This window comes from Harpia harpyja, chromosome 13 (genome assembly GCF_026419915.1).
Source record: "Harpia harpyja isolate bHarHar1 chromosome 13, bHarHar1 primary haplotype, whole genome shotgun sequence".
NCBI classification, from domain to species: Eukaryota; Metazoa; Chordata; class Aves; order Accipitriformes; family Accipitridae; genus Harpia; species Harpia harpyja.
Genome location: NC_068952.1, coordinates 39168428 through 39188543, shown reverse-complemented (window position 1 = coordinate 39188543; position 20116 = coordinate 39168428). Strand labels below are relative to the sequence as shown.

At 51.8% G+C, this 20116-nt stretch overlaps 1 protein-coding gene across 2 annotated transcripts in view; it reads right to left on the bottom strand.

Annotated features, from left to right (window-relative positions):
• Positions 1-17686, bottom strand: part of ZMAT4 (zinc finger matrin-type 4) — a 69581-nt gene extending 51895 nt beyond the window's left edge. For both annotated transcript variants that reach the window (XM_052805843.1, XM_052805844.1), the window contains exon 1: positions 17562-17686. The gene's annotated coding sequence lies outside the window, so the exon portion shown is untranslated. The remainder of the gene's footprint in view (positions 1-17561) is intronic.
• Positions 17687-20116: the final 2430 nt, after the last annotated feature.

Genomic DNA, 20116 nt, shown 5'->3' with positions numbered 1-20116 from the left:
CTGATAACAGATCCCAAGTCTATTCTGCCTCTAACATATGTGCATACAAATGGAGTTGTCTGTCCCCCCTCTATAGCAGCAGGGGCTAAACAGGCTTATCCAGGAACAGGATTTAACGTCTTTTCTCTAAGCAGTAACTTCTGATACAGGTATAGGATTTGTTAGCCTCAATATTGCCTGTTAGGTTTTATATGCCATTGTTACTACACAAAGATGTAATGCATCACAACAGGTCAATACAGTTATTATGCTGACAATGTGAATGTTATGCAGCATGATTCATGTATAACTATTCAAGTTACCTAATAAAGTCCCTCTGGAATGGCAGACCCTCAAGTAATGAATGCATCGAGAGCACAGTTACAGACTACGTGCGACGGGAGCATCCCCAGTGCACTGTCCCTGCAGGTGACTCCAGTACCGGCCAGTCCCACCCTGCTGTACGAGGCCACGGAAAGCAGAGTTTTAATGAACAGTAAATTCTCACCACAACACAGCTCGTCCCCTTTGGCAGCAGCACCCAAGCTCTGCTGCTGCCCCGGGCCCTTGGCTAAGGTCACTTGGCAGCTCTCAGCCAGCGCTGGCACCTGGCAATGACTCTGCTTTGACTCGGGAGCACAAGCTGCGCTCACCGAAATGCCAGCACCCGCGGGGTCCCACCGAGGGCTGACTCGGTCCCTCGCTCGCTTCGGCTCAGGCTCTTTTTTACTGCAACTGCCTTTTCCTACCACCACGCGCTGTCTGACCCGATCCACACCTTTCCCACAGGACCAGCCTTCAGCCGCGTGTGCCCGGTGCCCCCAGCGCATCTCCCAAAGGACGAGTGTCTCTCGCCACGTCTCTTCCCTCACCGGCAGAGCAAAACCTGTAGCCGTGACTTGGGGCAACAACTGCTTTGCTCCCATCCTCTTGCCCCGCTCCCAGAACTAGATGCACCCTCCCCACCGGCGGGACCACGCTGCTCGGCCATCACCCGAGCATCTCAGCAAGGAGCAGCTCTGGGCCACCTTCGCCCCGCTCTCCGCAGCGGGACAGCCAGGCACCAGGTCGCTTGGACCTCCTCAAGCAGCTCGTTGCGTCCCACTGCCGTCTCTGGGTTGTCACGCTCTCGTTGAACCGCTGGCAGAAGGACGGGGCAACCCTGCTCCCCCCGGTGCTGTTTGGGGACCAGGTCTTTTTCTTTGGCTTCAAGCACTGGATGCACAAGTGAGCAGTGATGCTGCAGGAGATCGTGGTTCCCCGAAAGCTCTCTGTGCCCCCAGGAAGCGCAGCAAGCCCAGGATTGCTAAAGCTCGCGGGATGGCAGAGTCCCCTTTTCAGGGAGCAGAAATGTAACTGAGTGTCCTCCTCATACTTAGGATCCTGGCAGAGGATTTCACTGCTTGGTTTTGCATGCATTGCTTTTTAATAGTGATGAAAAGGACAGCAAGGCAGAGGAGTGAGGGATGGGGATTAGGCGGAACAGGAGAATAAATGGAAGCAAAGCCTCCTTCATGCTTTTGCATGAATATATTAGGCTAAACAGTAGAGAGGATTCAAGCATATGTAAGCTTGGCTACTTAAAATAATTAGAAAGCTCTGGTAACAATAACTGCTTTGGGCAAAATTTATTACAAAGGGTTTGACAAAAATAATAGATTCACCTTAGCAAGGAAGATTTCCTCACAAGCAATCCACTACCAGTGCCCATTTATACAACTCACCCTTGCAAAGCTGCCACTAAAACCTAGACAGCCTGAGAACAAGTTTAAAATCAAGTACCAGCTATTGACTTGAGAAAACAGACTTTTACCTGTCCCAAATAAATGCAAAAGAAGAGCAAAAGTCTCTTCCCCTTCTCAGTAGCCTCCGAATTGTGTCTCTGCTGCTGGAGAGCCCCCATCCAGCCTTACTGCCCAGAGTCCCTCCCTGAGGACTGACACCTTAAACTCAGCTGGTGCAACCTGCTGGCTCTGAATAGAACTTTTATGTTTGGTGGCTGTTAGCTGGTTCCTTTGCTTTTCTTAGAACACGTTTTTTTCTCTACTCTTCTATTTTCCTTTCTAAGATAACACGCTAGAGCAGTACATCAAAAGGATGTCAAGGTAATATGCAGTGAAATGAATGCATGCACACGCATCTCCACACCATGTGTTTTAAAAGCAGGCTCTCTCACTGCCACGGTCCCCACGGTGCCACCGGCTGGTCTTGCACGCAGACCACAGGAAAGGTGCAGGGCTGATATTTCCCTGGTGATCTATGCAGAGACCCTGTTAACGATGCACAAACCAAACGAGGGACCTGTCTGCTTTCTGCAAAGGGACTGGTACAGAGATGCTGTAACCGCAGCGAGGCAACCGCAGGTGGCCGGCTGATGGCATCTGTGCATAACTGCAAGGGGTCCCCTCTGCAGCAAGAGGCAGGCTCCAGACATGAAGCCCTGGGAAAACAGCTTTGTTGTGTGGGTACCTGACCTAAAAACAGTGCTTTACTCCCGCTCCAGAAAAGCTCCCTTTTTTCCCCCCATTTTGTCTTGTCTCAGATACATTCTGCATTATCGCTTTGTGGGTCAATCCTAGCAGTGATTTATTAACTACTTCTGCCTGCAAGTATCATAAAGGGAGTTCATAAGCAATTCCTATTTATATATTTCTAATCACTTAATTCTACTCCGACTCTCCCTGCCTACAAGTACCTAAACAGCTCCTAGAACTGACTAGCCTTTGGCTGATCCTCACTACGCAGCTCGTTTTTGTCAAAAAGCAGAGTGGAAAGGAGGGGTTTTCTCCACGGCCAGCCGTCAGCCTTCAGCGTGTCCACCACTGTAAAGTACCGCGCGCTTCCAGGACGCCCGAGGAGAACCGCAGATGCTGAGCAAGGAGGGACGTGTTCCCTGCACACTCTCAGAGGCTTTTCGTGCTGAGAGTTGAAGAATTAATGTGTGACTCGCAGCCTTACCAGCAGAACTGAGACCGTTCCGCTGAGTAGAAGCACTTGGTCTGCACATCAAGGTCTAAATATCAAAACTCTTGGTCTTCTCCTCCTCAGGTGGGGCACGAATGGTGGGGCCTCCACCACGAACACCGATCCTTTTGTCTCCTTTCAGTGGGGTTTATTATTGCCTCTTGTGCTGGCATTCAAATGTCGAGGTCCCCCTCCCCGCTTGAGATCACTAACCTCTGCACATATCAGCTCAGCATCTCCAGGAATGGCAAACTGTGTCATAAGAGACTTAATTTTAAATACCTTGTGCCATATGGCTACGATTCTTCTCAGCAGTTTCAGTGACTATAACAGCTTAATGAAAATCAATTTGATGGGGCTGACTCCAGTTTTTGGCAACTGCTAGAAAGATGCTAACTAAGTTGCATTAAATTCTAGAGGACAGCAACGCACATATTAACATCAGAGACATACTCAAAGCTAAATTCCTTTTTAAGGATATGCTTTGCACCAGCTGAATCCCACCAGACAGGGACACAAGCCGAACGTATACCTGTCACAAAGAAGAGAGGTGGAAGTGCACCTGCAATAAATGCTTTTCCAATCCAGACCCAGCCAGGACAGTAAAACTTCTACAGGACCTCAGGGCTAGAACACCAGCTGGACGGGTGCGAGTTGCAGCAGCCCTTTGCCGTTGCGACAGCCCTTGGGGTCCTCACTCACGAGGCAGGAGCAGAAGCACAATCTGCAGTCACTGCTAGCAAATACTTCCCATCATGTTTCTGATAAATACTGTTGTAATCTCCTTTCCGGCAATCTTCCCTCAGCAAGCCGCTTCTATTTTTATTGTTGTATACCCCCTGTTATCAAGTTCATCGCCCCCTTTTTTTGAGCAATGAGCTCAGTGAATAGGAAAAGAAGTTCTTTTAATAACAGGAAATTCACAACTGGTAGCAAGAGTTCCAGAGTACATGACAAACATGAACAAGACAGAGTTTTTCCAATTCCAAGTTTTGCCTTTTATATCACTTCACAGACTAACCTTGGTATTGTTCACTGTCAATTATTTCTGTATTTCAACAATAAGCAGAAAACCATGAAAACCCCGAGAAGCTGCAGACAACTTCGTGTCATTTCAGGGTAGGGAGTTTGAAAACGCAGAACCATCCCTCGCCTAACCAGCCTGTTGTCAGAAGCAGACGGCTTGCAGCTTTTCCAAACGCTCCTCCTGCGCTACTTGCAAGCACCCGCGCCGGCAGATCCCACGGCACTTAGAGCAACAGCTCAGGAGGGGACATGTTAAATGGAGACAGCAAATGAAGGATCTAAATCTGAGATCAGAGCTAAGTCCCCGGGTAACCACTGTCTAAACTTTACAACACATGCCTCGGGTACAAGGATAAAAGTTACAGGCAGACATCCCAGAAGTTGCTGACTCAGCTGCTGCGACTGCAGAGCCGCACACTCAACCTCTTCCTCACCCAGCTGAGGACCTGCAGACCCCGAGGACTCAGAGCAGAAGGTGGCAATGACCTGTGCAACATGTCCAAAGGTGAGCGGGAGAGCTGAGCCCGTCTGCCCCACTTCGGGCACTGCCTCGCCGTGCTCCGCCGAAAGCACCGGCACCTGCGGGAAGGAAACTGCTTCCCACCGTCCCCGCTGGCCATGCCTCCCACTGGTTGCTTCTAGCTAGGTTCCTGCCTTTCTGATTGAACTTCTTTTAAATTTTTTTTAAAATCACTGCTTCTCAGTGCCAAATTTCCACGCCAAACACCGCTACCAGGTTTAGGGGAGCATCCCCCAAGCTACCCTCTGTGCAGGGCTGCTCTCCCCGACACAGCTCAGACCCGCTTCCCTGCCTGCAACGACGCTGGGGCAAACTCCCACGTGTGCACGGACGCAGAGCAGCCACACCGAGATCATCAGCCGATACAAGAAAAACTGCCTTGGCACCAGCATATCTGAGACCTTGGGGCGCATCAGCCCCGCAGCCTGGCCCACCCGTGGCGTTGGGCACACGCCAGCGTGCTTCGCCCTGTGCCAGGGCTGCCCCGCGGAGGTGTTCGGTCACCTCCTTGTTGTGATGTACCAGGAATTTCTGCACAGGTTCATTTTTCCTATTGTACAATCAAGGACAAGGAGCACTATATGATAAAGCACTGACTTCAGCAGCTCGGTTTCTTTCAGTTAAGGGGAAAGAAAAAAATTGTGGTCCCTTATCCAATTTATTCTCAAGGGCCTTAATCACCTTTCCCAGAATCAACAGCTTCCGAAACCTCCGTACTGGAGCACTAGAGAAGTGGCAACTGAGCATGTGCATGAATGCCAAATGCAAACAAGAAGCCAAAAATTAAATGTCCTGATTTTCATGTTATGAATTATTTGCGGCTTTTGCTGCTGTCACTCTCCCATGGATTAACATCTCGTGTAACACTTCCTGTTTTCTTCTGTTGTTTAATTTGTCTTGCAATAAAAAAAAAAAAGTCTTTACTAATAATTAATGTGCTTTCAGCAACTCTGTCACTGCACTTACAACAAAGCATCTGAAGAAATGCAAAATACTGCCTTTTGAAGTGCCTTATTTCCCAGCACTATCAGCATGATGGATGGTTGAGCCTGTTCCACGAGTGCAATTCTCCTGCTTTTCTCGCCTTGAGAAAGGAGTGCTCTGGGCACTGGAGACCACAACAGGCTCCCAGCACGGAGAGCACCGCCGGCTACCAAGAAAAAAGAGCAGCTCATCAGAGCAGCACCGGACTGCCAGCTTTCCCCAGGGAAGAACATCAAGGAGCAGACAGGATGGGACGCCCCATCCCACAGTGACGACTGCACCCTGCGCAGCCCACCCTGAGCCTGGTGCAAGGGGCTGGATTCACAGCCACAGGATCTGGGGTCTCTGCTGGAACCAGCACCTGAATTTGCTTGCTCTCCCTCTGCAGAGGTGGGACAGGGCCCTCGCCAGTGAGCGATGTAACGGAGCCCAGATGATCCTGCATCCCAGAGGTGATGCTGGCAGTGTCCCTACCCATGAAAAGGTCGCTACAAGCCACACCTTCAGAAGATGCGTGTGCTATTTTCAGTTTTTCCTGTTCTCCTGCCAAACCAAGAGATGCTCCACGTCCCTCCAGCTGTGCTGCACATCTGCTGCCTCTGCCACGCTTCACCTTGCCTGCAATCCTCCTTTGGTTTGGGGTTTATCTGCCATCTCCCTACTCCCTCCTTTCCTGAAATCCTCCCCAGAGCCAATTTACTTCAGTACTGCATTCAGCCTTTGATGCATTTTGACACGCTTTATTGGAGCCTTGAAAATCAGAACAAGATTGTGTATGGCATGAGCTGGGGAGCAGGAGAGATCCTGCACGTGTCTGCTGCATGTGTCAAAACACAGAGGAGAGGCTGCAGAGAGCAACACGGAGGAGAAGGAGCCTCAGTGCAGACGAGCCTCAACCCGAGCATCCCAAACGCCCAACTTCGCACTACTTAACAGGACTAAGAAGGGACACTCAGACAGCAACAGTGTCCTCTCAACGGACAGAGACGATGCTTTTGAAAGGAGCCTCGCAGCTCTCACGCCGTGGAGGGGAGACTGCCTGCGTCGGTGCTCGTTCCCCCACGCTGGGAGAGCATTGCCCTGCTCCACGCAAGGGGCGAGAAACAGCCCGTGGGACCCCGAGAGCGGGCGCGGGGAAAGAGGGACCGGTTGCACGCTTCTCTGCGTGGGATTCAGCCACAGGAGCAGGATCTCACCAGGGATGTCTTGCTGAATTCCACAGAGACTCATGAGCAGGGCGGGAGGGGAGCTGCCAGATGTTCCCACCTCCTCACAGGCATCACCGAGGTACCGTTTATAAATAGCAAAACCAAGGAAGAAATAAAAAAAATGATCAACGTGTTAGGAAAAACAGTGCTTTCTGGCCAGAGAGAAGCCACGAGGGGCAGATGACACCTTCCAGACAGAAAAGCAGCAAGGCCAAGGCTCCAGGTGCGCGGGGTGCTCTGCATCCCTTGACCAGCACCGCGCCACACAGCATGGCACCCGCTTGGCACAGGAGCAAAGGACAGAGACGCAAGCTTATGCATGGCAGTAAAATCCAGCTGGTGCCTTTTTGACCTACTGCCTGTCTGAGATTGGAACAAAGGGCAGAGCCGAGGAAATTACAGGCGCGTAGATTTAGAGAGCAAAGGAAAGACCTGTTTGTGCAGCAGAGAACAAGCCCTCCCTGCCACAAATTGCCTCGGGGGTGATGAAGGAAGGATGCTGCCAAGTTTAAAGGGAGCTACACTGCAATTTTGAGAGTGGCAGCATCCCTTCCCTACAAATTCACGTATCCGGTTATACACATGCATTTTTCTAATTATTCACACTACATTGTGCGGCAGGATTTAATTGCAAACATGTGCTGACTTGAGTAAAAATATATTTTAAAAAGGAAATTGATATATTGTGACTGCTTTAATAAAGTTTGTAGGAACTGAACGAAGAGCAATCACATTTCGTGCCTCAGGGCATCAATTCTGCATCCTGCACGCTTCAAGGACGGGGCTCCGGCACTCTCTCCAGCGCGGCTGGGTGGCACAGCTTGGCCCCTTAGCAGCGGGGACAGCCCAGAAACCTCCTAAAAGGGGCTAAAACAGACCCGTGCAGGCTTCGGCAGAGGCTGCACTCTGAGATGGAGGGGTTGATGAAGTCCGATGGCAGAGGGGACTCGCTTGTACTGGGATGCAGAGAGCTGGAACAGGCAAGAACCAGGTACCCTGGCCTGGGATGTCTCTGCCGCTGGCACCTCCCTGCAGAAACAGATTCCCCTCCACTAAACCCCGGCCAAGCCCAACCTGGGGAAGAAGCCTGGTCCGACACAGCCTGGCATGAAGCCCTGGCACCGACCCTTTCCCTCCTGTCACCTCCCCTTTTAAATCCTCCCACTGCTCCCCCCTCCGCACTTCTTCCCACCCCTGCCCCCCAGGGATGCATTTTTGGCAGCTCTCGCCGTGTCCCCAGCCACAAGCTCCAGGGACCCACGTTCCCCAAAGACCCCGCACCCCTCCGGAGACCCTTATCCCCCCCCAGGGACCCCGGCAAGCGTCGGGGCGTCGCGGGGCCGGGAGCGCGGGGTACAGCAAGGCACCTTGCGGGCTCCCATGCTGCGGAGCCAGGGTTACCATGTGATGCTCATGGGTTGCTATGGAAACGGTGGTTTCTCACAAAAAGAGGCATAAATACTCTCCAAGGCTCCCCGGAGCCCCGTCCACGCTGCCAGGCTGCGGGCACCCCGAAAGTCGGGGGGTTGCTGCTGCCCTGCTCCGGTCCCTGCCCCGCGGGTCGGTGCCAGGGCTGAGCCGCGGCAGGAGCCGACGCGGGGGGAGAAGGCGGCGAGGGGCTCCCGCCCAGCCTTTCTCCGCAATTACAGTCAGGATGCCACATTTATTTTTGGATAAGCAGGACCTACGTTTTCCTGTGGCTCCCTAATAACGTACAAAACAGTAGGAAGCGAGTCAAGCTGAATCCCGTGCCTGCAGCTCGTAGCCTCTGGTACTTTGCATAATCAGGGCTTGTCATTCCCCATCAGCTTCAGCTCAGAAACCCAAGAGGCAAAGCCATGTAAGGTGGCAACGAGCTTAGAAGAAGTCTTCAGAGAACAGATCTGTCCATCGCTGATGGGAGATTATTTTAATACTGGATTCCTTGATAAAAGCCTGTATGCTGGCTAAGCTAAAGCACCTCTTACCAAAACCAGCTGCAGCCTCAACAGCACTAACCCCAAATCAGTTTAACGTCACTGCTTGCTTGCTGACAGCACTAAAAGCTCCCTGCCCAGCAAAGGTTAACGAAGTTAGCGACAGCAGAAGCAGAGATGCTCCCGGTTATCCTCACCGCCATCCGAGCTCCCGATATTTGCCAGCTGGAGCTGCCTCACCGAGTGCCACCCGGTGAGGATTTATAGGAGTCCAGGTCTCCCTGAGGCAGCCAAGCAGCGTTGGCCAGGAACCCTCCTTACTTGTAATGATTGATGGACTCTGTTCCCTTCAGCTACAGCTCCCCTGCTATAGCAGAGCTTTTTGTAGTCAATGAAATGATTTAGAAACAAGACACCAGGAATGCAAATGCTTTGTGTCTAAGTCCCCTAGTTAGCATGGAGCAGCTAAACCCCTGGCCTAATTTAATTGCACATCCAAATTCCACATCTTCTAAAGGGTATCAGCAGATTTCATTAAACTTCTTCATATTATCGTGTAATCTGTCAATTAGTTTTGTGTGCAACAGCAAACAACAAGGAGCTTTGTCTTAAGTAAAACATAAAACATTTACATCCCTACTACAGCCTTTTCTTTGCCCATCCTCGATTTAAAAAAGAAAAAACACAACCCTTCTTTTGTTTGCATTCATTCTCTTCTAAGAAGCAGGAGCATCTCCCATGCTCGTCCACATGGAGCAGAAGCGTGTTGGACTTTTATGTCATACCTGCCTTGTATTTGAGAGCATTTCAGCAAGCCACTTGGATAATTCATGCTTCATTTTCCCCTCTGGAAAAAAAAAAAACAAACCAAACACAACACTATTCTGTCCCTTACCGACAGATGAGCAATGAGAAATGGTTCATCAATGCCCATTGTAGTGCTTCAGCTTCGCGTGTAAAAGGGTCTCCAGAAATGCAAACTAGTCTATTTTTGTCAGTGAGAAATTAGACTACCATTGCAGAAGGGCTAGAGTCGGGCACGCTCCAGGCTGGGCACCGGCTGCTCCTTTCAGAGACCGGCTCTGACTCCAGGGCTTGGAAAGGTCTCCCTCTCTCTGCATAGTCCAGGGACTCCTATTCCTACAGTATTTATTAGGCAACCCTGTGGTACCGAGAAGCAGTAGAAAGGCATTAAAACAAGTTAATGTGTTTCATACAACATCAGTTTTCAAAGTGGGGCTTGTAAGTTATCCTTCAGTCCCGGCCACCAGCCTTCCTTTCTGGCTAGAGAGGAAAGGAGGCTGAAAAATGCTTTTCGTATGTTCTGCAAAACCAAAAAAATCCCTGTGTTTTGGGTAGGGGCAGGAAAATACCTTTGCATCATGCGCACACAGATCCAAAACTTCTGAAAAGGCGCAGACTTCTCCAAAAAAGCAGACCGAAGAGAAATCTCAGCTATACCACCTACTAGAAGCAAAGAGGTCTAGACCTGGCAGTAGAGGATTTTGAGAAACAGGAAAGCATCCACCAGGTAACACCAAATTGCCAAAGTAAAGCATCACCTGGTACGATCAGAGCCAGATGAGAATGAAATGCTCATTAAAACAGGACTTACTCCTGAAAAGACTGAATGTAATGGGGTTCACCATGATCTGCATCAACTGGCAGAGATGATACGAAACAGCCCCACAACCTCCTCAGCACAAACAGCGACAGAACTCGCTCTGCAACCATAACAGAGCTTGGTAATTTGAAAAAGCCTGAAATACAAACCAGCCTGCATTGCAGAAAGAGACTGTGAAACTCCTGAAGAGTTCCATAAATACAAATTAGCAAAGATAACTGTAGACGGCACTGAAAACTCGGCTCCGTCCTGCTTTGCAATGTCATTTCTTGCCCGGTGTTGGAGCCGCACGCTACAAATCAGCTCCTCGCGTCCCTCTGTCTTGACACCCCGTCCAAGCACTGCCCCGTCCCCACACGTGGGGGATCCCCCGTGAACCCCCACCCTGCGCCGGGAGGAGCCAGGGCCCCCAGGAGCGGGCGAGGGCAGCACCGCAGATCGCGGGGGGGGCACAGCCCGGCGCCTCTTCACCTCAGCACGGCAAGCTGAAATTGCAGTAAAAACGTCTGACAATTAAAGAGAGAAAATAACAGGTCCCCGCACTCTGCGTGGCTCCCATCCCTGCCAGACTCCTGTGAACTACAGCCGCGTGCTTGAAAATTAGACGGATTAATTATTGCTACAATTAGTAGTATCGTGAAGCATCTCTGGTGGCAGGAAGTAATATTGTCATAAACTTGTATCATCGCTCAATATTTTCAAATGAGCAGTTGGATCCACGGTTATCATCTCGATGCTTTCACCAGTGACATTGTCGGATGGAAAGCACAAAATTAATTAGCTTTTAGTTCAAGCTAAACTCTCTCTCTCTGCCACATGCCGTCACTGAAGCCAGGATTCTGTAAAGCTCCGAGAGGTGGTAAGCGTGGATGTGGGAGACACCAGCATCCTGCGATGCACGGTTATGGCTGAGAGCAGGCGAAAATGCTCCCGGGGTTCAGCCTGGCTCTGACTGCGGGGACACGAGTGCCACTCGCGAGCACCGTGCGTAGTCTGCCGTGATTCCCAGCGTGGCCGTGGCAGGAGCCAGGGCTGCAAAGAACCATGCCGGATCCGCGGCCACTCCGCTGTGGTGAGACCCGACTGCAGAGCCTGCTCAGCCATCCGACACGCCGGGGGCACGTGCATGCACACACGAACATTTTGACTTTTTTTTTTTTTTTTTTTTTTTGCATGGTGGGAAGGGAAAATCCTGCTAAGCATTCCAGTCTCCCGCTTGTTCACCAAGAGCGTGTGGGCGCATCCACGGGCCCCAGAGCCTTTCAAGGCACGGGCGAGATGGGCAGCACCTCCACGCCGCGATCTGGATCAAAGCCCAGGGCTGGGGCTGGCCACGCTGCACCCACGCCATGCCAGCCTGAACACCTTAGCCGTGCACAGGGACCACGCAAGTTTCTGCCTTTCTCGCTAATACCATCAACTCCCATGTGCTTATTATATTTCAAATAATAGAGGAGCTTGCACAGCATCCCATACAACAGAGAGTTTAACCAATTAATTTAAGGCTTCAAAAGCAGCGGGTGTTCGATTCCACCCTGTTCCTGAGGTTTCCAACAAGCCACTCTGGGCGCTGCAGATCCAGCGCTCAGAGCTTTTCCCTTCTTCTTTATGTAATTTTGAAACCAGTGTGTGCCTCATTTGCAGTTAGCTGCTGGGTGTCATGTCTGTGGCTGTATCCTTCAAGACAGCTTTAAATACCAATGTCTCACTTTGCCACCAAGTCCACCCACTGTTTTTAAGCGGCTGGATCAAATTTAGGAGCAGTTTTAAGGTCACAGCACACTTCCCTGAGTCTCCTAGCGTCGATACGGCTTTTTGAGAGCCATGTGCGCAGTTCCATCACACCCACCTCATGGGCAGTCAGGGCCTTGTTCGGGTACCCTGTGCAATACCCACGCAAGTAACACGTATATGATATATAAGCAAGTAGATCAGAGGGGGAGACAGGTGACACCTCAAGTGCAGAGGTTGACCTACTGGAAAGGTTTATTTATACTCTCCCACCTTGTGGATTTGTTTCACCAACAAACATGAATTGGCAAGAAGCAGGTCCGAGCTTAACTACATCTTCTACCCCATAGGTAGGCAACCAAGCTTGGTGAGGGGCCTTGAGCACAAGTCTTATGAGGAGCGGCTGAGGGATCTGGGGTTGTTCAGTCTAGAAAAGAGGAGGCTGAGGGGAGACCTTATCGCTCTCTACAACTACCTGAAAGGGGGTTGTAGTGAGGTGGGTGTTGGTCTCTTCTGTCAGGTGTCTGGAGATAGGACAAGAGGAAATGGCCTCAAGGTGAGGCAAGGGAGATTTAGGTTAGATATTAGGAGAAATTTTTTAATGAGAGGGTTGTCAAACATTGGAATAGGCTGCCCAGGGAAGTGGTTGAGTCACCATCCCTGGAGGTATTCAAAAAGTGAGTGGATAGGGTACTCCAGGGCATGGTTTAGGGGGCATGGTTAATGGTTGGACTTGATGATCTTGAAGGTCTTTTCCAACCGAAGTGATTCTATGATTCTATGATTCTATATCCCCTTTAACAAGACAAAATAAATATATTTCTGCTTTGGAATTAAGAGAAGCGATACTCTTCTTCCCTGTTGCTTTCCAAATGAAGCTCCCGAAAGCCATTTTTGAAGCTTCCTGGTTGCATTTCCAGACCTGCTCCCCCTCTGTGCTCCGGAGAAATGGATTAAACGAGCCCTTTGAAGTGCTGCTGCTCGCGAGCCACTCTGGGACGAGCTCGGCTCAGCTTTTTGTCACACGCTGGAAGGAGGACAGCAACCCCTACTCGTCTTCCGATTTCCCTCTCATCCCACAGGTGCCGAGGGGAGACGGGGCTGGAGCCAACGCACACCCCGAGGTGGGACAGGGTGCTCTCCCACCGCCTCCCTCCGAAAGCGATGCCCAGCTCGAGAGCAAGCCCCTCGCAGCCGGTGCGAGCCCTCTCCCTCCTGCCTCATCCCCGTCCTCCGCTCAAGCACATCTGCCCGGCACGAAGGCAGCACCCCACAAGCCGTCCCGTCCGCCCGGGTGCCCGGCAATGGTGCACGGCCAGCGACCGCCTGCGCGGGTCCCTGCAGTAACACCTTACAGGCTGGACCCTTGACTTGGTATCACCAGATTTGCAGCATCTTGCAAAAACTCCCAGGACCAAACCTTGCACATGCAGGCAAAACGCCGTCATGGGGCAAATGCTGTGCCACACGCGTGAATTCCCCCGCGCAGGGAGCCTGACGTCCAACACAGGCTAAGCCACCAGCATCTCCTGCCAGCGCGTTAAAGGCCTAAAAGCTGTCAAGCATTGCACAACAGGCAAGTTTTAATATTGAGAATATTCATCTCCAGCCATTTCTAGTTAATGGAACAAAGCAAACTGTCGAGAAAAATGGGAACATTACAGTAAAAACAACAACAAATTAAACTCTAATGCAATTAGAGAGCAATTAGGGATCTATCCTCTGGGAGCATTTTGGAACTCTGGGTCTTTCTCAAAAATCTGATCTCTCTGCAACTTTCTTTCTTTCTAATTAATAAATGAAGAAGCAAATGGCATGGCTCCCCCCACAGTCCCCTGCAAAATGCCATCTCCTGCTCTGCAGGAGCAGAAAGTGGTGGCAGGTAGAAGCATTCACACCTCTGAGCTGAGGAGAAATGCAGCTGTCAGCAGAACAAGGTGCAAATGCAGGGAGAACAGAAATCGTCGCCTGTGTCTGTTGCAAGGTGACCAGAAATGCAAAGACCCAAATGCTCTTGTGCAAGAGCCAGGCTGAGCAGGCAGGAGCAGACAGCAGAGCATGAGCGACCCTGGAAAACACTTTGTTTTCCTATACACAGCCCCCACAAAAGCCACAGCCCAGAAAAATACGTATTTAATTCCTCTTGACTTTTTAAACTTACCCACGTATATATGCCTATAGATAAGCACCCACTTAACCAAAATGCTCAAGTACACTGCAGAACGGAGCAGAAAGCCCTTTGGGCATCGGTCTCTGCTGCGTCCTGGGCAGGGCACAAGGAGCCTTCGGCAGCCCAGGGTGGTCCGGGTGCCCCACGACCTGCGCACTGCCTGGGCTCGCCTCTCGGCCACCCCAGCAATTCTGGAAAGGAGCGTTTGGCACGTCCTTCCCTGGAGGGCAGGGGACATTGAGTGCGGTGCCAACAAAGCGCCCAAGAAATCACAGAACTGAAACAAAGGGGCAAAGATGCACCATCCCATTAAGCCAGTGCCTCTCCTCTCTCATCCACAAGCTGCCTGAAGGTCACAGCTGCAAAACCGACAGAGCAAAGCCTGGCTCCCTTAAACCTTCCTTCAGGGGTTGCAAACACAGTAAATGCTCTCTGCAGAGGAGAGGATGGCATGGCGTGGAGGAAAGCCTTCCTCCTCATTTCCTGAAGCTGCTGCTATTCCTGGGGGCAGCCCCGTCTGCACTATGCAACTCCAGTACTCGTCAGTGAGGGGAGTTTTTCACACTTCGTAAGGAATAATAAAGCTTCCATATGTCCTGCTACCTGCCCGGCAGCTGTCAGGGAGATGACCCCGTATGTGTTCGGCTGTGCAATGGAGAGAGGTGGGAGCCTTGACCTTCATCTGTTTCTGTACCCAAATCCACCCTTGGGAACACCAGTAGCCCCATTTTGGCCTAGAAATTGGCCCAGTTCTGATCTCTCAAACCAGTTCTGGATCTCAAGTCACACCTCTTTCCTTGGGAGCTTAACCCAGATAAAGCAAGACACCCAGATCTGACAGTGCCCGGGCCACCCAGTGCAAGGATCAGCCAGGAGCAGCCCCAGGAACCCTGACCTTGCCTGGCCATCTCAGAGCTTGCAGCGATTTCCGAGGGTCTTCTGGGAGCCCTCCCGACTCTCAAGAACACTTTGCAGTGAAAAAGGGGCTGATTAAAGACTCACGGATCTGAAAAAGATGCCAACTTTTGGTCAAAAGTTGCTTCTTGCGAAGGAATAACTCTCAAAAAATCCCCAATGTTATTGTCTACATTTGATCACTGATGGGGGGGATGAGGGCTGTTTGCTGGTGGGCTTGGGGATTTTTTTCCTCCTCCCAACAGCAAAACCCCTGCAGGGAGGGATGATAAATCCATAGCTGGACCAGAGCTGGCCATCAGCATTCCCAGGTAAATCTCTGGGCACGAAGAGGGGGACTCAGGTGGTGCAGTGCCATACACTGAGCCATAAATCCCCCAGAGAGAGAAAGCTGGGCTGCTCACAGGGAGCAAGGTGCTAAGTCAGCACGGATCAACCGGCTGCACCAATTCCCTTCCAAACTGGAAGCAGCAAATAAACCAGAACCAGGCAAATACCAGCAAAACATCACCATACCTAGACAACACATTTTCAAGAAGGGCTAGTCAGCAATGCTGTGAATAGCTAGGGAGGCCTGCCAGGGGTGTAGTATATGCTGTATAGCACACCTGGGAAAGTGGAAACGCAGCAGCACTCAGTTTCCTCTGGGCTTTTCAGCACAGGAGAGGGCAGAGCAGGGCAGAAAAGCCTGAGGGAGGAAGGCTGGATGCGGGAGGAAACTTAACAGTGCAACTCAGAGGCAAGTGAAGTGAATTCTGAAATGTGCCCACTCAAGTCAGCCAGGTACACACAGAAGTGGGGTGCAAACCGCTATGTACGGACAAGGATTAATTATTTGGAGTGACTCAGAAGTGACTAAGAATGAACAGATAAAATCAATTGGGAGAGGTGGAAATCAAGCCGAATTTTGGAACAGTCCCACCCCAGGATGCAGCCAGAAGGCAGGATCCTCCCCAGGGAAAGCGATTCAGGAGGTGCCAGAGCAGGTGCAGGGGCACTGGGATTAGGAGGGTTATAACCGACAGGTCTACACTGCTCTGGGAGTAATAAAGGATTCCTGCCCTCCTGCTTCTGATAAAATTGGGGGGAAAGACCCGTTTTCACTCTAGAGAGCTCCTGTACTGCCCCTCCCTCCTGTCCCTTCCTACAGTAGATGAGTCACCGTCTAGAACCTTTATCAAAATACCTCTTACAAAATTGTTTATCAAGACCCTCCCATTCCCTGCCTCACAGCAGAGTGCAAGGAGAAGTGGCAGGAGATGCTCCAGGTCACTGTCCCTTTCCTGTGGAATGATGAGAGCCCCAAAGCTGAAACTCCTCTGCCCTGCATCCCCCCCTTCCAAGCTGCCCCCCTCCAGCAGCATCGCCCTGCTCCCCTGGGCTCACCTCTTACATTTCAGAGCCAGTCGTTTGTGTTTTGCAGATGGATTGCACGTGCTCATGCGAGAGCCAACGGCACAATCTCATGCAGAAAATGTAAACTGGCGATTTTTAACTGTCTCCTCAAGGCTTTGCAAACCTTTTTCTTCACTCAGTGCTGCACGCTAAGGTCACTTCAACATCAGAGGAGGGCAAAAGGAGCGCGTGGCTGTCCTTTGGGCAGCCATCGGAGCATGTTTAACATCAGGAACCGAGGGGGCACTGCCCAGGTCTGGTATCACTAATCAACGGATACAGATCGCCAGCAATTCAGACGGCTGGAGGGCCAGTTACTGGAGATCTTTCACGCAGCCCAAACCAGCAGTCACCTCGCTCATGCTGCATAAGGGACAGCTTTTGCTCAGGCTCTCGGACCCACGGACAGCTCCAGCGCAACACGTGGGGCCAGCCAGCCCCACGGACATGCACAGCCCGATCCCCCCTTCGCCGGCACCGTGCGGCCGTGCAGGCTGGCGGCTGCCTTCCCACCCGTGCTGCGGCCAGGCGGGTCAGGGCTGTCCCCGGGGACGGCAGCCCCCAGCCCCCTGCGCTCAGCTGCCTCCCTGGAAACCTGCTTTTCCTCTCTAAGCGGTGCCCACTTGGGAAGTTCTCCAAACTTCCCAAGCAACAGAGAGAATAGGGCCGTTTTCCCGCATCTGCGGACACCCATGCTCGCACCCCGCAGCCCTAGGACCCCCCCCCCCCTCCAGCCCCACACTGGGCTGTGGGGGTGCCTGCATTCTGGAAGAGCACCCTGAGTTCCCACCGACCGGCGGGGAAAAGACCCCTTATAACGCGGGGCCGGACCCGCTCACCCAGCGCCTGCCACGGGTCGTGGGGGGGGGGACACGGACGGACACACGGCCGGCACAGGCACCAGCCCCCCCACCGCGGGCTGGACCCCCCATCACGGGCTCCCCCTCCGCAGCGGCCCTCAAACCCGCTCCGGCAGCCGATCCCAGCGAGCGGCACAGATTCCCCCTCCCACTGCTCCCCCCGTAAACGCTACCCTTAACAGCTCCCCATTTCCCGATAAACTTTCCTCCAACTCTAATCAACAGATTCAAGCAACAAGCGACAAGCCCTGCCAGGGATGCGTTGGTACCTTCGTGCCGGAGCTGCTCCAGCGATGCTGCCGGAGCAGGCGCACGCCGGAGCTGCGAGCAGGGCTCTCCTCTCCCCACACAGCTCTTCCAGCAGCCCAGGCCAACTGTGCTGGGAAGGCGCTGGGCGATGCTCCGCTGGAGATCCAGCTCCACCCCTAGCAGCAACGATTGGCTCCGCCGCGCTCTGCAAGGCTGCACCGGCTCCAGCAACCTCCCTCCGCATCCAGCTCCTACTATCATATCAGCGAGAGCTTCTCCAGGACCGATTCCCACGGCCCGAGAAAGGCCCTGGTCTTTGGGCAGGCTTGGCAGGTCAGGGAAAGGCAGAGCTGGCTGACGCAGAGCCTAAAGCAGAGCACCTGAAACGGTGTGAAAATACACGGATGCGTAAATCTGGTTTGCAGGGCAGAGGCTGCGAAGGGTATCGCAGGCTCCAGGGGAAACGTGTTTACTTCCAGATTCATACTTTTGCAGATGACGCGTTTATTTTAATACCTTTGGGTTTAGGGAGCGAGCACGCCTCACGCTGCAGGCGCCCGCCACGTGCCGCGCAGAGGGACGGTGGGAGGCAAGCCCCCCACACGGGGTTGAAGGGCAGGAACAGCTTTCTCAAAGCAGTGGCCAGAGGAGAGCAGGTACCAAAGGGAATGGGACAGGTTCATCTGCAGCCAAAGGATAGTCACAGCCTCCCTTGGGCAGGACTGATGGGACACAGAAGCCAACCACAGAATCACAGAATCATTTAGGTTGGAAAAGAGCTTCAAGATCGAGTCCAACCGTCAACCATGCCCGCTAAAGCATGTTCTGAAGTGCCTTGTCTACGCGCTTTTTGAATACCTCCAGGGATGGTGACTCAACCACTTCCCTGGGCAGCCTGTTCCAACGCCTGACAACCCTTTCAGTAAAGAAATTTTTCCCAATATCCAACCTAAACCTCCCCTGCCGCAACTTGAGGCTGTTTCCTCTTGTCCTATCTCCAGCCACCTGACAGAAGAGACCAGCACCCACCTCGCTACAACCCCCTTTCAGGTTGGAACAAGTGCCCAAGGCCAGGGGCAGAGCAGAGGAGGGCAAGGCAATAAACAGGGAAAGGAGCAGTCGGGGGATACAGACCCCTGCAAGTCACACGCGATGAGGAGACAATCCCTAATATAGCACCACGCACACATGCCCAGGAGTCTGTAATACACAGCCAGGCTTAAACCAAACCAATCTCCCCAGTCTGAAATCCAGTAACAGCTGAATCTAGAAAGAGAGTTGACTTTCCTTATTGTATCCTCCAGGCAAAGCCACTTCAGAGTTCAGACTGAAAGGTCTGAAAACCAGGGTGTAGACAAGCACAATCCCATACGGTTCCCCTCTGCTGACGCAAAACTTCAGAGGCAATGTCATCTCACTACCCTCCTTTCTGCTTATAACGAAATAAGGAGGGCGAGGACCAGCTTGGCACCGTGGAGGGTTTCTGTCCCAGCTTTGCTGAATTGGCAGGCACCTCAACTGCCAGCCCATGAGCCTTACTACTTGCAGGTTAGTTAAGAAATGGGGACACGATGGAGCAGAGGGAGGTTGTGCTCCAAGCCTTGTGGGGTGACATTTCCAACCTGCGATGCATACGCAAACAACGAGAAAGGCAGTTAATCTGGGTCTGCTTCACCTCCCTCTGCTCCCATAATGTCTCTCAGCAGGGATGAGGGTGCTGGGTGTCTGCAGGGGAGGGGAGATGTCTCAAAGGTCTTTGCAGCTCAAGGCAATAGGGGCTTGCACCCTGGAGGAACTGGGGGATACTCGTCTTGCACGCCGAGATGTGGAAAGACTCCTTTATGTCTTCACTTCCAAAGCCAGGTAAACCAAGCACGCTTCATTCCCCTTCTGAACATTTGGCCGATCAAAGCGATTACAGGCCTCCCGCTTCTCTCACAAAAGAGCTCTGCTGTCTAGGTATCACTTTGCCAGAGCCCGATAAAAATGCTGTATCTTAAGCGATGCACCTTATTGGAAAGCATATGTTGCATACATAACAGAGTAATAGCAAAATCTGACCGGTACCCTGGGCGAGAGGTCTCCAGGCACTTACAGATTAGCTACAGCTGATGGTCGCTAAGGGGGTGTGCCTGGAGTACCTTTAAGAAGTGAGTCTATCTAGTTTGATTTGCTTCTGTTAAATATACCTTGCAGTCTCAGGGATTTTGTTTGTGCAAAGTAGCTGGCTGAGCCACACTGCTGTACTTTTGCTATCGGGTATCTGGAGCCTCACCTAGGTGGTGAAATGGACTTTAAATCAGCCTCTATCACAAAAATGTTAGAAAGAAAAGAAAAGACTTCACCAGCAATTTTTCCATTTCCAGCTTAGTTTGTAAAACTGCTGTCAAGAAGATTATCTGAGCTGTGATGCTTCATGTTCCTGCTTGGGTCTGTAGCTGTAAAAAAAACAACTGCTAAGGAGCATTTAAGCCATGCATCTAAGCCTCCAAAATTGACACAAACTCCTTAGAGCTGCCACCTGGAGCCTCAGATACTTCAGTGCTGAGAAGGGCAGATCAGACAATATTTGCAA